Source organism: Rhinoderma darwinii, unplaced genomic scaffold, assembly GCF_050947455.1.
Source record: "Rhinoderma darwinii isolate aRhiDar2 unplaced genomic scaffold, aRhiDar2.hap1 Scaffold_140, whole genome shotgun sequence".
Taxonomy (NCBI): Eukaryota; Metazoa; Chordata; class Amphibia; order Anura; family Rhinodermatidae; genus Rhinoderma; species Rhinoderma darwinii.
Window position 1 is genome coordinate 2,928,981 of NW_027461968.1, and position 21,099 is coordinate 2,950,079.

Below are 21,099 nucleotides of genomic sequence, written 5' to 3' on the forward strand. Positions count from 1 at the left end.
TGTATGCTAAAACCACATCCTATGTATATGTAATAAAGCAGATCATCTGTTTTTTACAATAATTTATGAAGTGTATGTTTGTGATGTAAACATTGGACTACTTTCCATTTTAGTTTTGATCTTCAGACTTTGCAACTTTATGATGCTCCACAGAGGAGACTGTGTGAGAACGTGGGGGAAATTTATGAAGGGCATCACCCCAGTTTTCTGGCATTAAAAAGTCCAAAATGATGGCGCACGCCCTATTGCCGAATTATTTGCGATTTATTTGTTGTTTTGAAACTCTCTTGCCACGTTAAAAAAATGGGAGTGGCTTGGCAGGAGGGGCGGGGCCACCCACGGTGCAAAAGATTGACTACAATTTACGTCACAAACTGGATTTTACCCTGTGGGACACGGCCAGCCGAAGATGCAACAAATTTATTAACCAGTTCAGGACCGGGCTATTTTGCGCCTTCAGGACCAGACACCGTTTAGCCATTTTTAGCACGTGTTAGTTAAATGGCTATAACGTTTTTATTTGTTGGGCTAACGACGTGATTTTTGCGACGTTTTTTCCGTAGACAATGCAGGTTTCATTTTTTATCGTTTTTATACACACCTTTTTTGCGATTTTAGAATTTTTATTCATAAAGTTTGAAAATAATAGTAAAAAAATAAGCTTTTTTACGTTTCAGCTATTTTTTTGGGGTAATAACATAGTTTTAACCTAAAATAGACCTTTTATTTGTGATCGTCATTGTCTACCGTAAATTTTAATATATTACATGTCTATATTAGGGTAATTGGGTCAGCGCTAGCGTTACAACAATGATTGGCGGGGGGAACATGTTTTTTTGGGGTGGGTATTTTATGTGTATTTATTATTTTATTTTTTTTTGCACTTTACTTTATTATTTTTTTATTACTATGGTCTGTCCCCCAAAGGTCAAAAAAGACCTTTGGGGAACTTTATATCTTTTTTTTCTTTCTTTTACACCATCTTTTCCACTGTAACTGGAGCTGCACAGCAGCCCCAGTTACAGGGGAAATCAGCCCTCTCATAGTGACGATTGTCACTAATAGGACTGTGCTGGGTCTAGTAAGACCCAGCAGCAGTCTGTCACTAACGGCACCCGGCGATCATGTGACCAGTCACATGATCACCGGGAGGAATAGAGACAGCGCCGCTGCTGCTGCTGTCTCTATTCCTATACACAGCGTTCATTGAGCGTTGTGTAAAAAGACATCGTAGAAGACAGAAGCAGTGAAAGCTGCTTCTATCCCCTCCTCAGGGTCCCCGGCAGTCACTGACAGCCGGAGACCCGACATTCAGCTGCCCGATCGCGCGGGCAGCAAGTTAAAACCCGAGCCGTAAAAAGTCTATGGCTCGGGTTTTAAGGACCCTGACCGCAGGCCGTAAATATACAGCCAGCGGTCGGGAACCAGTTAAAGGGGTTGTCCAGTTTTAATTTGTTTCATTTATTTATAGAATAGGAAATCATACAGTTTTCTAATATTCATGTATTAGACATTCTGCTCTCATACCTTTCTCATATCAGTGCAGTTGCCACTGTAAAAATAAATAAATAATAATAGTATAGTCCATAGTAATGCATCCACGGGCTAACTGAAGTGACTAAATACGGGGAGAGTCATGTGATACATTCACGCACGCGCGCGCACTCCATGTGACCCCCAGCATTCAGGTAACACTGTCCAGGTATCTAACCCGTCAATAGCATTTTACTGAGGAACAAAAGTCAGGCCTCATGCACACGACCATCATTTTTATCCGCAATTACGGATCCATAATTGCAGATAAAAATACTGACACATTAATTTCTATGGCCACGGACACCTTCCCATATATTTACAGGGAGGTGTATGGGCCGTAGAAATGAACCGCAAAATATAGGACTATTTTTTGAATTTACGGACCGTGCTCCTATACTTTATAATGGCAGCACGGCCCGCAAACATGGGTGACAGTCCGCGGCCATCCGTGCCCGTAATTATGGACCGTGCACATGGCTACGGCCGTGTGCATGAGACCTTATAAGTATTCCCTCTTCCAGCAGCCTCTCATCATGTCTGTCAGGGTCTGTGTAGAAGCAGCTCTTACATAAAACTATCTGTCTCCTCTATGGGTTTTTTTTTTTAAAACAGCTAACTTTATTAACAACATGATAACATTACCTAGAGACAGGCAGACATATTAAATATCACCTAGAGACAGGCAGACATTTTAGTAAATACACGAACAGTGATGTGGTTGGTCATCATTATTCTACCATTAGTCCTATTCACTTAGCCCATGGATGTGTCCTCTATGCGGTCCCAACACATGTATGTCATGTTAATGCTAGGTGTCACATGATGTATGTGTGTGTATGTAGAGGGGAGGGTCACATGACTGCCACCATGTTTAGTCATATTCAGTTATCCCGTGGATACATTACATAGGATCTGTGCCTCTACCATTCTGCTGTGAGACTGCAAGGACATTCACCAACTTAAAACCCACTTGCCATTGGCCTATTACACCATTATTTTACCTTAAATAAAACCAAAGACACCTTGTGTGGTAAAGTGGAAGTGGCCACAGCTTTATTATGTCAATATTTCTCTATTTAACCCCTTCCCGACATTTGCTGTATGGATACGTCATGGAAAGCTAGTGCTTCCCGCATTTTGCCGTATCCTGAGTCGGCGCCATCATTGCCGGATGTCAGCGTTGTATTACAGCTGACATCCCGCTGTAATGGTGGGGACCGAAATTAGCTTCGATCACCGCTATTAACCCCTTAAATGCAGCGGTCAAAAACGATCGCTGCATTTAGGTTGTTTGCAGCTCATCGGAACCCCAGCAATGAAATTGCAGGGGTTCCGGTGGCTGCAATGACAACCAGAGGCCTAATACTGGCCTCCCGGTCTGCCTAGCACGGAAAACTTCCATTATTATTGAAAAAAAAAATAAACCATACATATTTGGTATCGCTGCGTCCGTAAGGGTATGTTCACACGCAGTAGCAAAATACATCTGAAATTACGGCACTGTTTTCGCCTGAAAACAGCTCCTGATTTTCAGAAGTTTTTTGTAACTACTCGCGTTTTTCGCGGTGTATTTTACGGACGTTATTGGAGCTGTTTTTCAATGGAGTCAATGAAAAACGGCTCCAAAAACGTCCCAAGAAGTGACATGCACTTCTTTGATGTGGGCGTCTTTTTACGCGCCGTCTTTTGACAGCGACGCGTAAAATGACACCTCGTGGGAACAGAACATCGTAAAACCCATTGAAAGCAATGGGCAGATGTTTGTAGGCGTAATGGAGCCGTTTTTTCAGGCATAATTCGAGGCGTAAAACGCCCAAATTATGTCTGAAAATAGGCCGTGTGAACATACCCTAATGGCCTAAACTATAAAAATATTATTTTATTTATTCCACGCGGTGAATGGTGTAAAAAAAAACCATAAAGAACGATACCAGAATATCGTTTTTTTGGTCAGTTTGCCCTACAAATATTGGAATAAAAAGTGATCAAAAAGTCGCGTGTATCCAAAAATGGTACCTATATAAACTATAGGTCGTCTCGCAAAAAACAAGCCCTCATACAGCTCCGTCGACGAAAAAATGAAAACGTTATGGTTTTCACAACTTGGCGACAGAAAAAATACATTATTTTTACAAAAGTAATTTTATTGTGCAAAATGTTGTAAAACATAAAAAAGTTCTGTAAATTAGTTATCGCCGGAATCGGACTGACCCGCAGAATAAAGTTAACAAGTAATTTATAACGCATGGTGAACGCTGTATAAAAAAAACTAAAAAACAATGCTAGAATTGCAGTTTTTTGGTCACCTTTCCTCCCAAAAAATAGGATAAAAAGTGATCAAAAAGTTGCATGTACCCCAAAATGGTAAAAATAAAAACTATAGCTCGTCCCGCAAGGAGGGGCCCCAAACATATCTGCTGGAAGCGAGGGTGCCCATATTATACCAGGACAACACTTTCCCATCAAAATTCCCCAAACTGCAAAGGTGCGGAGTATGGAACAAAAGGGAATAAGTAAGGACTATTTATCAGTGCGACACCGGCCTGTGCAGAAAGGATTGCTTCACAGCGTAACACACATCTATGGATTATTTTACTGGGTTTTTTAACCCGATTATTATACCACCTGACTACGTCCCTGATATACTCTGCCCAGCTTACATGTACCCTCACGTAAACGTAAAAATACCAGCAATACTCAAGCAAAACGACTACCAAGCAAATCCACTCTCCAAAAGCCAAATGGCGCTCCCTCCCCTCTGAACCCTACAACGTCTATGGCCGTGGACCCTAGTTCAGACTTACCCTCTGACGGCCGAGGCCATGGACGTCTGTGTTCTCGGCGGCATCTCCCTCCAGGGAGACGCCGGCACTAACTTCCGGGTTCTGAGACTGTTTCCTGCAGGGCGCGTGCACCCGCACGAGCACTGCCTTAAATGCCCAGTACGCGTCCAGTTGTTTAAAATCAGTAATTAGCCCAGAATGCTGCTGGACTATAAAAAGGGCCCTGCCCACTTGATCCTTGTCGGAACGTTGTTGTATACCTAAAGTTTGTCTTGCAAATGGTCTCCTAGTGTTTTCCAGTTCCCAGTATTACCCGTTCCTGCTGCCTGTACCCTGTATCCTGTGCTACCGTGCCTCTGTGCCATCTACAGTGAGAGTCAAGTCGTGTCTTCCGCTGCATCTACTGTGCCATCTACAGTGAATGTCAAGTTGTGTCACCGCTACTGTCTACATTGCCTCAGGTACCTTTTCTGGACTATAGATATTGTATTGTACCTAGTTGGCCAGCTGCTATCCCACTACGCAATACGGCTCAGTGGGTCCACACCCCGCGCCGTGACAGTGCCTAAATAGCTGTTTACTTCCACATATAAGGCATTTTCATACCCGGGACAAGCCTTTTAACAATATTTGCCACTGAAATAGCATATCTAGGTAAAAATTTTAATTTTTACTCTGCAACAATCCGCAGCGCAATCATTTATGGAAAAGTCCTGTAGGGTGAAAATACTCACTACACCCCTTAATAAATGACTTGAGGTGTGCAGTTTCCAAAATGGGGTCACTTGTCAGGGGTTTCCTTTATTATTTCACATCAGAGCCCTGCAATTGTGAACCAATACTTTGTAAATCTTCAAATTAGGCCTCAATTTTACATGGTACTCTTTCACTCCTGAGCCTTGTCAAATGTCTCAGGCAGAGTGCTAGTAGTGCTCTGCCCGGGACTATGGCTCTGGAGTTGCCCCTGACAACAATGTCCATATATGTACAGTGATGTCAGGGGCTTCTCCTGAAGTGGAATCCCCAGCCAGAGCATCGGCAATGCTCTGGCTGGGTATTCTACTCCTAGATGGAACCCCAACGGCACTATCTACAGGGAGGGGGGCTGTGTGGCACTACCTGGGAGGAGGGGGCTGTGTGGCACTACCTGGGAGAGTGGGCTTTATGGCCCTACCTGGGTGGGGGGGGCTGTATGGCACTACCTGGGATGGGGGCTGTGTGGCACTACCAGGGAGGGGGCTCTGTGGCACTACCAGGGAGGGGGGCTGTGTGGCACTACCTTGGAGGAGAGGGCTATTTGGCACTACCTGGGAGGGGGGCTGTGTGGCACTATCTACAGAGGGCACTAAATTTATTGGGGTACAATCTGAGGGCATAAATTCTATATGGGGGCATAAACAGGGCCTAATGTCTATAAGGGGACAAAAAAATTACGTTTTCTGCCATTTTACTGCCGCTGTGAGTTCCCCCGCAAAGGGGCTTACTAAGTCTGTGTCGCCCAAGGGCCCACATAAACCTGGAGCATGGCCTGTATGTATATATATATATAGCTAGAACGACTAGTCACTCAGCTCTCATAGAGCAGCAACACTGTGGATCTGCAATGGTGACCACAAGCCATATTGCCCTGATACTATCTGTTAGATACACTCAACGTATCAGAGCAGTATTGTGTGTGTTTTATGTGACCAATATGCCATCCATCACTGCCCCACAGAGTTTGTTACCAATCTTTCCCAGGCGGCAGAATGCCAGATCTGCCTAGTCCTGCATTGATAAATCTACATCCCCTATATCGTAGCATTACTAGTCAGATTTGCTAATCAGGAGCCAAGAATCGCTGTGAAGCTGCGATTAACACACCTGCCTTTTTATGCAGTGATACATTTTGCATACTGTAGCTTAGCTAGCCAGATTTGTCTTTCAGGATCCCAGGAAAGCTGGGTAACAAACCATGTGAAGTTGTAATAGAGACTGTAAAATACTAAATCCCCCTAAATGAATGCCCCTCCTCGCTACCAAATTGTGCCATAGATCAGGCAAAGCCTTTCAGGGTACTGGGACAGCTGGGTAACAAACCATTATCTCTCAAATTGTGTCATATTTAGGCAGATTTGCCTTTGAGGGTTTCAGAAAAGCTGGGTAACAAACCATATGAAGCTGTAATGGAGATCTGCTTTATACTTAATCCCCCTAAATAAATGCCCCTCGTCGCTACCAAATTGCACTATATCTAGGCAGATTTGTCTTTCAGGAACCTGGGCAACCTGTATTCCGTAGGGGGACTTAGCGGACAATTTCCCCGCAGATTTTGATGCAAATTCTTGGGAAATCCACATATGTTACATACAGATTTAGTTGCGGATTTAGCAGCAGATTTGACCTAGGTTTCAGCCTATGCATTGCAAAGGCTGAAATCTGCAGTGAAAATCCGTGGCTTCTCCGCAACAGAATGAGCACGCGGCAGATTTGAAATAAGCAGAATGCTCCGCTGTTATTGCGGTCGTCTTCTGCTACATGTGGATGGGGTTTTGAAAACCCCATCCCCTTGTGATGTACTGTAAGCTGCTGCGGATTTGCGATGCAGAACCCACGCTGCAAAAACTGCCACATCCGGACACACCCTTAGGCCTTATTCACACGAACGTGTATTACGTCCGTGCTACGCGCGTGGAAATCACGCGCGTCGCACAGACTTATGTAAGTCAATGGGGCCGTTCTGACATGTCGTGATTTTCACGGCGTGTGTCCGCTGCGTAAAACTCACGACATGTCCTATACTTGCCCGTGTTTCGTGCAGCACGCACCCATTGAAGTCAATGGGTCCGTGCAAATTGCGCTCGGCACACGGAAGCACTTCCCGGTGCCGCACGTGATGCTCGCTACAGTAGTAAAAGAAATGAATGAAAACAGAAAAGCATCTCCTGCTTTTATGTTTGTAAACATAAAAACAGAGTGTCATAATGATGCCGGTTGCGCGAAAATCACGCAGCCACGCACCATATACAGATGCCACACTGAACTTTTGCGCTCGTAAAACGGACACGTTCGTGTGAATAAGGCCTAAGACTGGGTTCCCACAGTGCAGATTTTCTGCAGATTTTGTCAGCATTTTGTAAGCCAAAGCCAGAATTGGATCAAGGAGAGCGGACCTATAAGGCCTTCCCTTATATATTTCTTCTGTTTAGGTTCCGTTCCTAGTTTTGGGATACTTGCAAAATCTGCACAGTGAGAACCCAGCTTTAGGCTACACAGCATATCCAACCTTGAACCTGCAGGGAATTCTGCCTGAAAAAGTGCACATGGTGCCGATATTCAGTCGGAATCTCCGCTGCAGAAACACTGCTTGAAAAAAAATAAAAGAAGCTGATAATTACCCCTGGCTGTTGTCATAGCAACGCCTTCTTCTGTTTCAGTGCAGCCTCACCTCCTGGAATGATGCGGCAGCCCAATTGACCGCCACTGCTTGTGATTGGCTGCAGCAGTCACATGGGTTGAAACGTCATCCCAGGAGGCCAGGTGTCACTCAGAACAGAGAAACGCGTTACTATGACAAAGGCTGGAGGTAAGCATTAGCTTTTTTGTGAATTTTGAAGCAGAATCGCAGCGTTTCCGCCACAAAAGTGGCAACATTTGCTATTTGTTCTAGGTTTCACTTCCGCAGCAAAAAATTTCATAAATTGACCTATCAATGGCATGTCAATTTATGCTGCGGATTTGTTGCTATTTTGTTGCTGGTTTTCCTCATTGAATTGAATCAATGTGGAAAACCAGCAACAAAATAGCAACGGATCCGCAGCATAAATTGGCATTCTGAGGATTTAAAATCCGCACTGCAGGTCAATTTATGAAAGTTTTTGCTGCAGATTTTTACTGTAGCGTCTGCATGAGATTTGTTCAAATCTCATTCACTGTGCTGCTACTGTAAATGCTGCGTCATTTCCTTAGGCCTAGTTCACACTGAGTTTTTTTTGGGCCCTGTTTTTGGTGCGGAAAACACGTTGGAAACTGCGCCAAAATACAGCAGAAATCGCCTACCATTGATTTCAAAGGGAGGTAAAGGCTTTTTTTCCTGCGAGTGGAAAAGAAAACGCTTGCAGGAAAAAAAAGCGTCATGCTCTTTCTTCAGGCGTTTCCATCTCTGACCTTTCGTTGACATCAATGGGAGGCAGAGAAAATGTTTTTCACTGCGCTTTTTGCCCACGGCTGAAAAACTTGCAAAAAAAAAAAACGCAGCAAAGAGAGCGCAGCCTCCTGAAGGAATCTTGAGGCCGATTTTTCTGCCTACAAAAAACTCAGTGTGAACATACTTTTAGGGTGGTCACAAGTGGCATTTCCGCTGCAGATGTTTAGATAGAGGAGGCTGGTAGGAAAAGGCTCCCTCTTTTCTGCAAAATCACAACGGCTTTTTTCTGCAGCTGGCTGGAAGTCTTGCAGGTTTATCTATAGGGGACAATTTTATAAAAGGATTTATTTCATTTAATGTGTGTTTTTAAGGTTAAAGGAACAGTGTCACGGAAAAAAAAAATTTTAGATCAATTTGCTTTTAGTGTTTTATTACATTTTTATTTATTTATTTGTGTGTTTGTGTTTAACTTTTTTTTATTTTTTAACTTTTTCTTGTCTATGGGGGCTGCCATTTTTTTTTCCATCTCTGTATGTGTCGATTAACGACACGTACAGACATGGAATACGGCACATACAGCCCCATAGTGAATGCGAACGGGGCCCGTTCCATCCACTATGGTGTACGCCGTCTGTGGGGGAACGGCGCATGCGCCGCTCCCACACAGTCCAAATTGAACTGTGCGACGTCCGGCGCCATTTTCTTGTGGACCGGAAGTCACGGCCGGACAGTAAGATTACTACTTCCGGTCGCAGCTTCCGGACTTGTGCACTTGGAGCGGAGGTATCAGACGGAGCGGACGGACCGAAGGGTGCGGCGGCGGCAGGAGCAGGTAAGTGAGGTCTGTGTATGTACGTGTTTTACTGTGTGTTTACTACTGTATGTTAACCTACTACACTGTGTGTTAGCTCAAAAAATGGCGACACACAGTGTAGGAGGTTTGACCGTTCAATCCCGTCGTTTCTCCCGGCACTAGCCAGGATAAGGGAGGGGGGGATTCTGAGAGCTCACTAGAGCGAGTGAGTTTTCTCCAATTTTGCAGCATAAAGCAATGTGGTTGCTTTACCACATGCAGTGCTGCAATTTTGGGAATTGCTCCATCTAGTGACCAGCGCTGGGAAATATAAATTAGAATCTAATTTATAATATTTCCTGACTCGTGAAAAAAATTAAAAAAATTAGAACAATGTTTAATCACCTATACACTAATTGTTTAACTGAAAAAAAAATAAAAAATTCCCTTTAAGGGTATGCTCATATGCTTAACAAAAAACGGCTGTAAAATACGTAGCTGTTTTAAAGGGAAAACAGCCTATGATTTTCCGGTGTTTTTTATGCAAAGCGTTATTTGATGCGTTTTTTTACTGCCATTTTTGTAGCTGTTTTTCTTTGAGACAATGAGAAATGGCTCCAAAACGGCTCAAGAAGTGACATGCACTTCTTTTTTACAGGGCGTTTTTTTATGTGCCTTTTTTAGAAACGACGCGTAAGAAAAAACGCCCCGTTGGAACGAAACGCCGTTTTTCCCATTGCCATTTATCGGCATATGTTCGGAGGTGTTCAGGCCATGCATTTTCAGCCATTTTTCAATGCGTTTACAGCCCGAAAAACAGCTGAAAATAAGCCGTGTGAACACACCCTTAGGCCTGATTTACACGAGCGTGTGCGTTTTGTGCACGCAAAAAACGCGCCGTTTTGCGTGCGCAAAAGGCACTTAACAGCTCCGTGTGTCATCAGCGTATGATGCGCGACTGCGAGATTTTCTCGCAGCCGCCATCATTATGACACTCCATTTGGATGTTTGTAAACAGAAAAGCACCACGTGCTTTTCTGTTTACTGTAATGACGGGGGTAAGGAAACATACAAATGAGCCCTAATCTACCCGCCACTCAGTCCCTGCCTACTTGCAACGACCCGCCCTAGGCGACGGGGTACAACTGGGCGACAGTCCCTACGCTCAATATGTGCACTACAGACAAACAGATAAGGGTACAGAGAAGCAAGGGAAAAGGGGCAGTTGCCCACGGCAACACCGAGAGCAACAAGAGTGGTGAACGAGCCGAGTCAAACCAGGAGTGTACGAGGTACCAAACGCAGAGCAGGAGAGTAGTGAACAAGCCGAGTCAAACCAGAAGTGTACGAGGTACCAAACGCAGAGCAGGAGAGTAGTCAGTAAGCCAGGGTCAAAATGAAGCAGGGTCAAATAGATCAAGAAGCTGCAGCAGGGCCAGGAAACCAAATGAGAAGAATCACAAGCAAGGAGGAACAGGAAAGGCAGGTATAAATAGACAGAGGGCTGGAGCTAGCTCCGTCTGGCCAGGCTATGATAGGCTCTCCCACTCCTAAGCCTGCCATCCTGAGTGGTGGAAGATGGAGTCAGTCTCACAGACATAGAAGCAGGTGCAGACTGATTACCTATGGGCGTGGATACAGAAGCTGTGCCTGGCAGATCCTTAACATTTACATTCAGAGTTTGACAGCTGTTGCGCGAATCACACAGTTCGCACGGAAGTGCTTCAGTGCGGCATGCGTGGTTTTCACGCACCCATTGACTTCAATGGGTGCGTGATGCGCGAACAGCGCACAAAGATAGGACATGTCGTGAGTTTTTTTCAGCGGACTCACACTGAGCAAAACTCACAGACTGTCTGCATAGACTAATATAGGTGCGTACGACACGCGTGAAAAGCACGCGCGTCGCACGCACGTATATCACGCTCGTGTAAACGAGGCCTTTGTGTCACTTTTAACATGAGACATGAGGAAGTGAGGATTGTTCCTGGGAATACTCCTGAAGGGCAGCATATTATAGGTAGAGATCCGCTGGGCTATTATGTTAATACAGCACAAAAAATATTATAAAAATAATACACATGTAAAGCTCTAAAGTGCTAATCAAAAGTGAAAGTCTTCTAGCGTAAACGTGATGTATAAAAAAGTTACACCTTGTCCTGCAAAAATAAAACAAGGCCTCAAATAGAAACGTAGACATTAAAATAAAAAAAAAGATTATGGCTAGAAGGCAAAAAAATAAAAATGGCCAAGCAGGCTGCAACCTTAATAAGTTCCCAATTGTTCCAGTGTAAGCCTACAGTAGTGATTCTGAATTCTATTGCCAACGTGTAAAATGGTATACGATGTGTTTTTTTTTCTACTAACAGAGTTGCCTCAAAATGTACATTTGTTTATAAAGCATAATGATCTGCTTTCAGTGCTCTACAAATGATGAATTCTTCATGGATATTCATCTATAGCACTCACAGGCTTCTCCCTACAGTTGACATCATAGTCTTCTCCCTTCAGTTGATGACATCACAGCTGATGGAATACTAAGGCATTGTGATGTGTCTTTTTTACAGACAAGCACCTGATGCAGCAGCTCTTATGTGTAGAGCCGTCTTCGTCCCATGAAACCTGTTCAGTTCTCAGACAAGACCACCATTTTCTTCATGCTACAAGATCTTCACATCATAATCACAGGCTCTGCAGGAAAGTTCACCGCAGGGAAACAGGTAAAGACCATTCCAGTTTTGTATGCCAGGGCAGGGGGTCACATTCAGACTTTCTCTAGGCCATTTTACATGTTTCTTACATGTTTCAAGAGTTACAGCAGTTTTCAAAACCATGTCCCCCTTTTCATATGTAATTATTGTATGGCCACTCAAGCGGCTGTAACGTCCTTCCTCCTGAGCGCTGCAGCAGCTTTCAATATACAATAAGCTAATGTTGATTTCTTTCCATGAATGCTGCTATAGCATTACCTGGAGGTCATAAGAACTTACTTAACAGCCTGGTGCACCCCTGATTGTAGTTATATGGCTACATGCATGACAAAAAGAAAAATTTACACTATGGAAGAATACCAAATACAGCATTTTATGGGTAGAGATGCCCTCTAAGGCTGTGTTCACATCAGCGTTGTCTTTCCTTTGAGGGTTTCCATCGGGGAAACCCCTCAATGGAAAGGCAAGCGGAAACCTTAGCTTCTGTTTGCATCACCATTGATCTCAATAGTGACGGGAACGTTGCTAATGGTTTCCGTTTGTCACCGTTGTGACAAGGTTCCGTCGTTGTTTTGACAGAATAAATAGTGCAGTCGACTTATGAGGGCCTGATACTGAAAGCCGAAGGATTGTCAGAGGCAGTCATAAAAACCCTACAAAAAAGTAGTAAAAATGTCACTAACAGTAAATTTATCGCAACTTACTTCTGCAGGCTTCTGTTTAACAATGGCATATGAAATGACAGTCTTAAAGAGGCTCTGTCACCACATTATAAGTGGCCTATCTTGTACATAATGTGATCGGCGCTGTAATGTAGATTACAGCAGTGGTTTTTATTTAGAAAAACGATCATTTTTGACGGAGTTATGACCTATATTAGCTTTATTCTAATGAGTTTCTTAATGACCACCTGGGCGTGTTTTACTTTTTGACTAAGTGGGCGTTGTGAAGAGAAGTGTATGACGCTGACCAATCAGCGTCATACACTTCTCCCCATTCATTTACACAGCACTAGCGATATAGCTATATCGCTATGTGCAGCCACATATACAAGCACTAACGTTACTGCAGTGTCCTGACAATGAATATATATTACCTCCAGCCAGGACGTGATGTCTATTCAGAATCCTGAACACTTCTGTAGCGTCTGTGTGAGACTACAGCACAGCACAGCGAGATCTCGCTGTAAATGACAGTTTACAGCGTAATCTCACGAGACAACGCCTGCTATGCTGTAAATTACAGAGAAGTGTCAGGATTCTGAATACACATCGTGTCCTGGCTGGAGATAATGTATATTCATTATCAGAACACTGCAGTAATGTTATAGTGTGTTTATGTGACTGCACATAGCGATATAGATATATCGCTATGTGTAAATGAATGGGGAGAAGTGTATGACACTGATTGGTCAGCGTTATACACTCCTCTTTACAATGCCCACTTGGTCAAAAAGTAAAACACGCCCAGTTGGTCATCAATAAACTCATTAGCATAAAGCTAAAATAGGTCATAACTCTGTCAAAAATGATCGTATTTCTAAATTAAAAAAACACTGCTGTAATCTACATTACAGCGCCAATCACATCATGTACAATATAGGCCACTTATAATGTGGTGACAGAGCCTCTTTAATAAATTCCCCCATTGTATTCATGTAACCAGCTTTAGGACTTAAAAGTCAATTTTCACAAGTGACATTGTTAGTTGTTAAGGTAGGGTAAATGAATTAAGCTAGTCGGATATTATCTTTAATGTATTGAAACTTTTTTAGTTGTATATACATGACTTTTTTGTTAGTATATACATGATTAGACATTGTCTTATTTTTTATAATTGTTTCACAACTCAGGAAATATTATAAATTAGATTCTAATTTATAACATTTCCATGTGCTGGTCACTAGAGGGAGCAATTCCCAAAATTGCAGCATTGCAATGTGATAAAGCAACCTCATTGCTTTATGCTGCAAATTTGGTATAGACACACACGCTCTAGTGAGCTCACAGAATCCCCCCTCCCTTGTCCTGGCTTGTGCCAGGAAGAAGGAGGGGGTTGAATGTTCAAACCTCCTACACTATGTGCCGTCATTTTTTGAGCGAATGCACAGTGTAGTAGGCTTACATACAGTGGTAATCACACAGTAAAACACAAACATACACAAACACAACTTACCTGCTCCTGCCGCCGCTCACTTCGCTCCGTCCGCTCGCTCTGCTCCTAGTACTTGCTTCTAATCACATGTCCGGAAGTCACGACCGGAAGTAGTCATCTTACTGTCCGGCCGCGGCTTCCGGTCCACATGAAAATGGCGCTGGATGTCGCTCGGCCGAAGACCTTCCATTTGGACTGTGTGGGAGCGGCGCATGCGCCTTTCCCACACAGACGGCGTACACCATAGTGAATGGAACGGCTCCCGTTCGCATTCTCTATGGGGATGTATGTGCCGTATTCCATCTCTGTATGTGTCGTTAATCGACACATACAGAGATGAAAAAAAAAATGGCAGCCCCCATAGTGAAGTAAAAGTTAGAAAAAATAAAAATGTAAAACACAAACACACAAATAAATAAAATGTATTTTAATAACACACTAAAATCAAATTTATATATAATAATTTTTTTTTCGCGACACCCGTTCTACTTAAGTGTTTAGACAGTGAATAGACATTCCACGGGATGTCTATTCGCAATCTCTGCACTTCGTTACTATGTCTGTGGTAGTTACAGCAGAGGAAGCGTGATACAACGAGATCACGCTTCCTCTGCTGTAACTACCATAGAAACAGTAACGAAGTGCAGAGATTGTGAATAGACATCCCGTGGAATGTCTATTAAATGTCTAAGCACTTCAGTATTGTTAATGTGTTAGTATAAGACAGCACATAAGGATCTAGCAGGATCCCTATGCGCTGAGTAAATGAATGGAGAGGAGTGCATAAGGCTGATTGGTCAGCGTCATACACTCCCCTGTACAACGCCCACTTGGTCTAAAGTAAAAATACACCCACTTGGGCATTAAGCAACTCATTAGCATAAATCTAAAATCGCTAATAAAGTGGTAAAAATAGATAGTTTTTTTAAAATAAACCTACATTAAAGCGCCGATCTCCTTATGTAGGAGATAAGGCACTTATAATGTGGTGACAGAGCCTCTTTAAATGATAAGCAAATTGTTTCTTTTTTTTTTCTACCTAAATTGGCAGAAAACACACCTATTTTGGAGATATAAAAGACAGCTAGAAGGGAAATGGAGGAGGCCAGTGTTTTTTTAATTATTTATTTTCCTAGGTGTCTTTTATTTCATTTGCTAACGATTTAGGCAAAGTAGCTCAAAAGTAATTTTTTTTATAATACATGATTTTGTAAAGTATTGTAATGGGAAATTTTGGCGCACGCCCGTTTTAAGTAAAAATTTTAGCTTTTTGAGACTTTATGCTGTTTTCGCGTCTTTTCAAATAGTAAGTCGGGACCAGCGGGAGAGCAGATCTCCTGCATGACATATTTAATTTACACCTGCGGATATTATAGCTGACATCTATGCTAACTGGTGTAGATGTCAGTTTGTGGAGCACTGACAACCCTAGTTGCACCATATTTATTCAGAGCTGTGGGCTTCTTGGAGTATGTTCACATTCAATTTTTTCTTTTCGTCAGAGGTATGCGTCAGGAGAAGTCTCTACGTATACCTCCAACGGAAGGCTATATAGGCATAGAGTGGGATATATCACCTGAACTCCCCGGGCACAGCGTTACTTTTAGCACTAGGCTCGGAAAGCCCCTGACGTTAGCAACGCTCTGACTGGGGATTCTGCTCCTAGGGAAGCCCCTGACAACACTGTCCATAAATGGACACTGACGTTAGGAGCTTTAAGATGCCAAAATGCTAGGCCAGAACACTGGCATTGCACTGGCTGGGGATTCCACTCCTGGAGGGAGCCCCTGATGTCACTGTCCATATATGGATTCTGCTCCTGGAGGATCCCTTGATGTTACTGTCTGTACATAGACAGTGACATTAGGGGCTTTGTAATGTGAGAATTCCAAGTCGGAGCGTTGGCAGCGCTGTGGCCGGGAATTACGCTTGTAGAGAAAGCCTCTCACTTTACTGTGCATATATGGCTTTAAATATCCTTATTTGGCTTTAAACTCTGGAGTCCCCGGTCAGAGCATCGCAAGCACTCACTGGCCGGGAACTCCTGACTTGGGAAAGCCCTTGATGTCACTTTTACTATATGGACAGTGATGTTAGGAGTTTAAAAACCCAGGAATCCATGGCCAGAGCGTCGGCAATGCTCTGGTTAGTGATTACTCTCCAGGAAGGAGCCCCTGATGTCTGTCAATTGTTATGGTAGTAGTCGGATATGATCTTTAATAAATTGAAACCATTTTTTTAAGCTTTAAGAACAAGGTTTGACAATGATAAGTTCTACCCATGTGTATCTAATGCTGATATGTATCCATGCTCCTTACTCATTTTAATATTGTGTGATTGAACTTGGTAACTTGGTATGCTTGGCTGACTTTACTGTATGATCAGAAGTAGTAACTAGATGTTTAAGAATCAGATTCAGATAAGTTTTAGTAATGATACTTAGTTCAACAGATAGAGAGGTCCTATAGGGGAGGACCAAGTCAATGTGAGCTTGAAACTCTGAACAAATAAATACCAAGTCAGGCAGAGTAAAAAGTAAATTTAGATTAAAAAGTTACTATTAAAATACAAACCACACAGCTCTTCAAGGTAGAGTTTGAGAAGCTGCATAATATACCCTCCTGCTACTTTGCCTAAATGGTGAGCAAATAGAAATTTTTCTACCTAAAATGGCAGAAAACACACCATTTTGGAGATGGAAAGGACGGCTAGAGGGGAAATGGAGGAGGCCGTAGTTTTTTAATTACATTTTTTTCCTTGGTGTTTTTTTTTTTCCATTTGCTAACGATTTAGTCAAAGTAGCTCAAAAGTAAATGTCTTTATAATACATGATATTGTAAAGTAATGTAATGGAAAATTTTGGCGCATGCCCGTTTTGAGTAAAAATTTTTGCTTTTTGAGACATAATGCTGTTTTCGCGTCTTTTCAGCTAGTAAGTCGGGACCAGCGGGAGAGCAGATCTCCTGCATGACATATTTAATTTACACCTGCGGATATTATAGCTGACATCTATGCTAACTGGTGTAGATGTCAGTTTGTGCAGCACTGACAACCCAAGTTGCGCCATATTTATTCAGAGCTGTGGGCTTCTTGGAGTATGTTCACATTCAATTTTTTCTTTTCGTCAGAGGTATGCGTTGGGAGAAGTCTCTACGTATACCTCCAACGGAAGGCTGTATAGGCATAGAGTGGGATATATCACCTGAACTCCCCGGGCACAGCGTTACTTTAAGCACTAGGCTCGGAAAGCCCCTGACGTTAGCAACGCTCTGACTGGGGATTCTGCTCCTAGGGAAGCCCCTGACAACACTGTCCATAAATGGACACTGACGTTAGGAGCTTTAAGATGCCAAAATCCTAGGCCAGAACACTGGCATTGCACTGGCTGGGGATTCCACTCCTGGAGCGAGCCCCTGACGTCACTGTCCATATATGGATTCTGCTCCTGGAGGATCCCTTGATGTTACTGTCTGTACATAGACAGTGACATTAGGGGCTTTGTAATGTGAGAATTCCAAGTCGGAGCGTTGGCAGCGCTGTGGCCGGGAATTACGCTTGTAGAGAAAGCCTCTCACTTTACTGTGCATATATGGCTTTAAATATCCATATTTAGCTTTAAACTCTGGAGTCCCCGGCCAGAGCATCGCAAGCACTCACTGGCCGGGAACTCCTGACTTGGGAAAGCCCTTGATGTCACTTTCACTATATGGACAGTGATGTTAGGAGTTTAAAAACCCAGGAATCCATGGCCAGAGCGTCGGCAATGCTCTGGTTAGTGATTACTCTCCTGGAAGGAGCCCCTGATGTCTGTCAATTGTTATGGTAGTAGTCGGATATGATCTTTAATAAATTGAAACCATTTTTTTAAGCTTTAAGAACAAGGTTTGACAATGATAAGTTCTACCCATGTGTATCTAATGCTGATATGTATCCATGCTCCTTACTCATTTTAATATTGTGTGATTAAACTTGGTAACTTGGTATGCTTGGCTGACTGTACTGTATGATCAGAAGTAGTAACTAGATGTTTAAGAATAAGATTCAGATAAGTTTTAGTAATGATACTTAGTTCAACAGATAGAGAGGTCCTATAGGGGAGGACCAAGTCAATGTGAGCTTGAAACTCTGAACAAATAAATACCAAGTCAGGCAGAGTAAAAAGTAAATTTAGATTAAAAAGTTACTATTAAAATACAAACCACACAGCTCTTCAAGGTAGAGTTTGAGAAGCTACATAATATACCCTCCTGCTACTTTGCCTAAATGGTGAGCAAATAGAAATTTTTCTACCTAAAATGGCAGAAAACACACCATTTTGGAGATGGAAAGGACGGCTAGAGGGGAAATGGAGGAGGCCGTAGTTTTTTAATTACATTTTTTTCTTTGGTGTTTTTTTTTTCCATTTGCTAACGATTTAGTCAAAGTAGCTCAAAAGTAAATGTCTTTATAATACATGATATTGTAAAGAAATGTAATGGGAAATTTTGGCGCATACCCATTTTGAGTAAAAATTTTAGCTTTTTGAGACATTATGCTGTTTTCGCGTGTTTTCAGCTAGTAAGTCGGGACCAGCGGGAGAGCAGATCTCCTGCATGACATATTTAATTTACACCTGCGGATATTATAGCTGACATCTATGCTAACTGGTGTAGATGTCAGTTTGTGCAGCACTGACAACCCAAGTTGCGCCATATTTATTCAGAGCTGTGGGCTTCTTGGAGTATGTTCACATTCAATTTCTTCTTTTCGTCAGAGGTATGCGTTGGGAGAAGTCTCTACGTATACCTCCAACGGAAGGCTGTATAGGCATAGAGTGGGATATATCACCTGAACTCCCTGGGCACAGCGTTACTTTAAGCACTAGGCTCGGAAAGCCCCTGACGTTAGCAACGCTCTGACTGGGGATTCTGCTCCTAGGGAAGCCCCTGACAACACTGTCCATAAATGGACACTGACGTTAGGAGCTTTAAGATGTCAAAATCCAAGGCCAGAACACTGGCATTGCACTGGGTGGGGATTCCACTCCTGGAGGGAGCCCCTGACGTCACTGTCCATATATGGATTCTGCTCCTGGAGGATCCCTTGATGTTACTGTCTGTACATAGACAGTGACATTAGGGGCTTTGTAATGTGAGAATTCCAAGTCGGAGCGCTGGCAGCGCTGTGGCCGGGAATTACGCTTGTAGAGAAAGCCTCTCACTTTACTGTGCATATATGGCTTTAAATATCCTTATTTGGCTTTAAACTCTGGAGTCCCCGGCCAGAGCATCGCAAGCACTCACTGGCCGGGAACTCCTGACTTGGGAAAGCCCTTGATGTCACTTTCACTATATGGACAGTGATGTTAGGAGTTTAAAAACCCAGGAATCCATGGCCAGAGCGTCGGCAATGCTCTGGTTAGTGATTACTCTCCTGGAAGGAGCCCCTGATGTCTGTCAATTGTTATGGTAGTAGTCGGATATGATCTTTAATAAATTTAAACCATTTTTTTAAGCTTTAAGAACAAGGTTTGACAATGATAAGTTCTACCCATGTGTATCTAATGCTGATATGTATCCATGCTCCTTACTCATTTTAATATTGTGTGATTAAACTTGGTAACTTGGTATGCTTGGCTGACTGTACTGTATGATCAGAAGTAGTAACTAGATGTTTAAGAATCAGATTCAGATAAGTTTTAGTAATGATACTTAGTTCAACAGATAGAGAGGTCCTATAGGGGAGGACCAAGTCAATGTGAGCTTGAAACTCTGAACAAATAAATACCAAGTCAGGCAGAGTAAAAAGTAAATTTAGATTAAAAAGTTACTATTAAAATACAAACCACACAGCTCTTCAAGGTAGAGTTTGAGAAGCTACATAATATACCCTCCTGCTACTTTGCCTAAATGGTGAGCAAATAGAAATTTTTCTACCTAAAATGGCAGAAAACACACCATTTTGGAGATGGAAAGGACGGCTAGAGGGGAAATGGAGGAGGCCGTAGTTTTTTAATTACATTTTTTTCTTTGGTGTTTTTTTTTTTCCATTTGCTAACGATTTAGTCAAAGTAGCTCAAAAGTAAATGTCTTTATAATACATGATATTGTAAAGTAATGTAATGGGAAATTTTGGCGCATGCCCATTTTGAGTAAAAATTTTAGCTTTTTGAGACATTATGCTGTTTTCGCGTCTTTTCAGCTAGTAAGTCGGGACCAGCGGGAGAGCAGATCTCCTGCATGACATATTTAATTTACACCTGTGTGATCGCAATTTGAGGTCACGTTACGCCTTGATCTCCATGCAGGTTCAAATCAGGTGGGGGGGGGTGCGAGCTCGGAGAAGCAAAGACACACTGAGACGTTTCTCAAGGCAAAAATCCTTCTGACTTTATTTGCAGAGACACAGAGTTTATATAGTAAAAATATCACATAACTACGTGCAGACACACATGAATCATTTACATTCTTGTGGTTTCTTCCCTCGTGATTTATGTCTCTATGTACATAGTTCTTATCTCTTACATCTAGTTGTTAATCTGGTGTCTGGTCCTTATCTATCTTGGCTGTATGCACAGAACTCAAACATCATATAAACAGACTCCTTTGTGTCTGGTAAGTCCTTGTAGGGCCCCAATTTCTACTATCTACAGAATGTCTGCAAATCTATTCCATTACCTTTCAATAATACCCAACATATATTCTAATACATGTTCTTCTCTTCATCATTGCACTCATTGAGGTCCCAGATACATTATACATATATTTATTCCATAACAATCCCTCCTTTTGTGATTTTACCAACACCTAAATTCCAATGCTACTTCTATCTCCTGATAGCAAGGCTTCGATCCATTTCTTCACTTGATTCACACAGGTATGTAGGTGGGGTAATCTCACAACATTCTTTCATCATAATGTATAGGCCTCTGATTGAATGCTTCCCTTATTTTGCAAAATGCATAACAATTGAAACATGTAAGCAATACAAATAATATCATTAAACATATCAAGGGTT

General features: G+C 42.5%; 1 long non-coding RNA gene across 3 annotated transcripts in view; it reads left to right on the forward strand.

Moving 5' to 3' along the window:
• The first annotated feature begins 2,230 nt into the window (after positions 1-2,230).
• LOC142699170 (uncharacterized) overlaps positions 2,231-21,099 on the forward strand; it is a 169,469-nt gene continuing 150,600 nt past the window's right edge. For 2 of the 3 annotated variants that reach the window (XR_012866052.1, XR_012866054.1), the window contains exons 1-2: positions 3,628-4,780; positions 11,806-11,958. This is a non-coding gene — a long non-coding RNA (uncharacterized LOC142699170). Of the gene's footprint in view, positions 2,329-3,627; positions 4,781-11,805; positions 11,959-21,099 lie in introns of those variants that run through there. The other variant, XR_012866053.1, reaches the window with a different exon arrangement.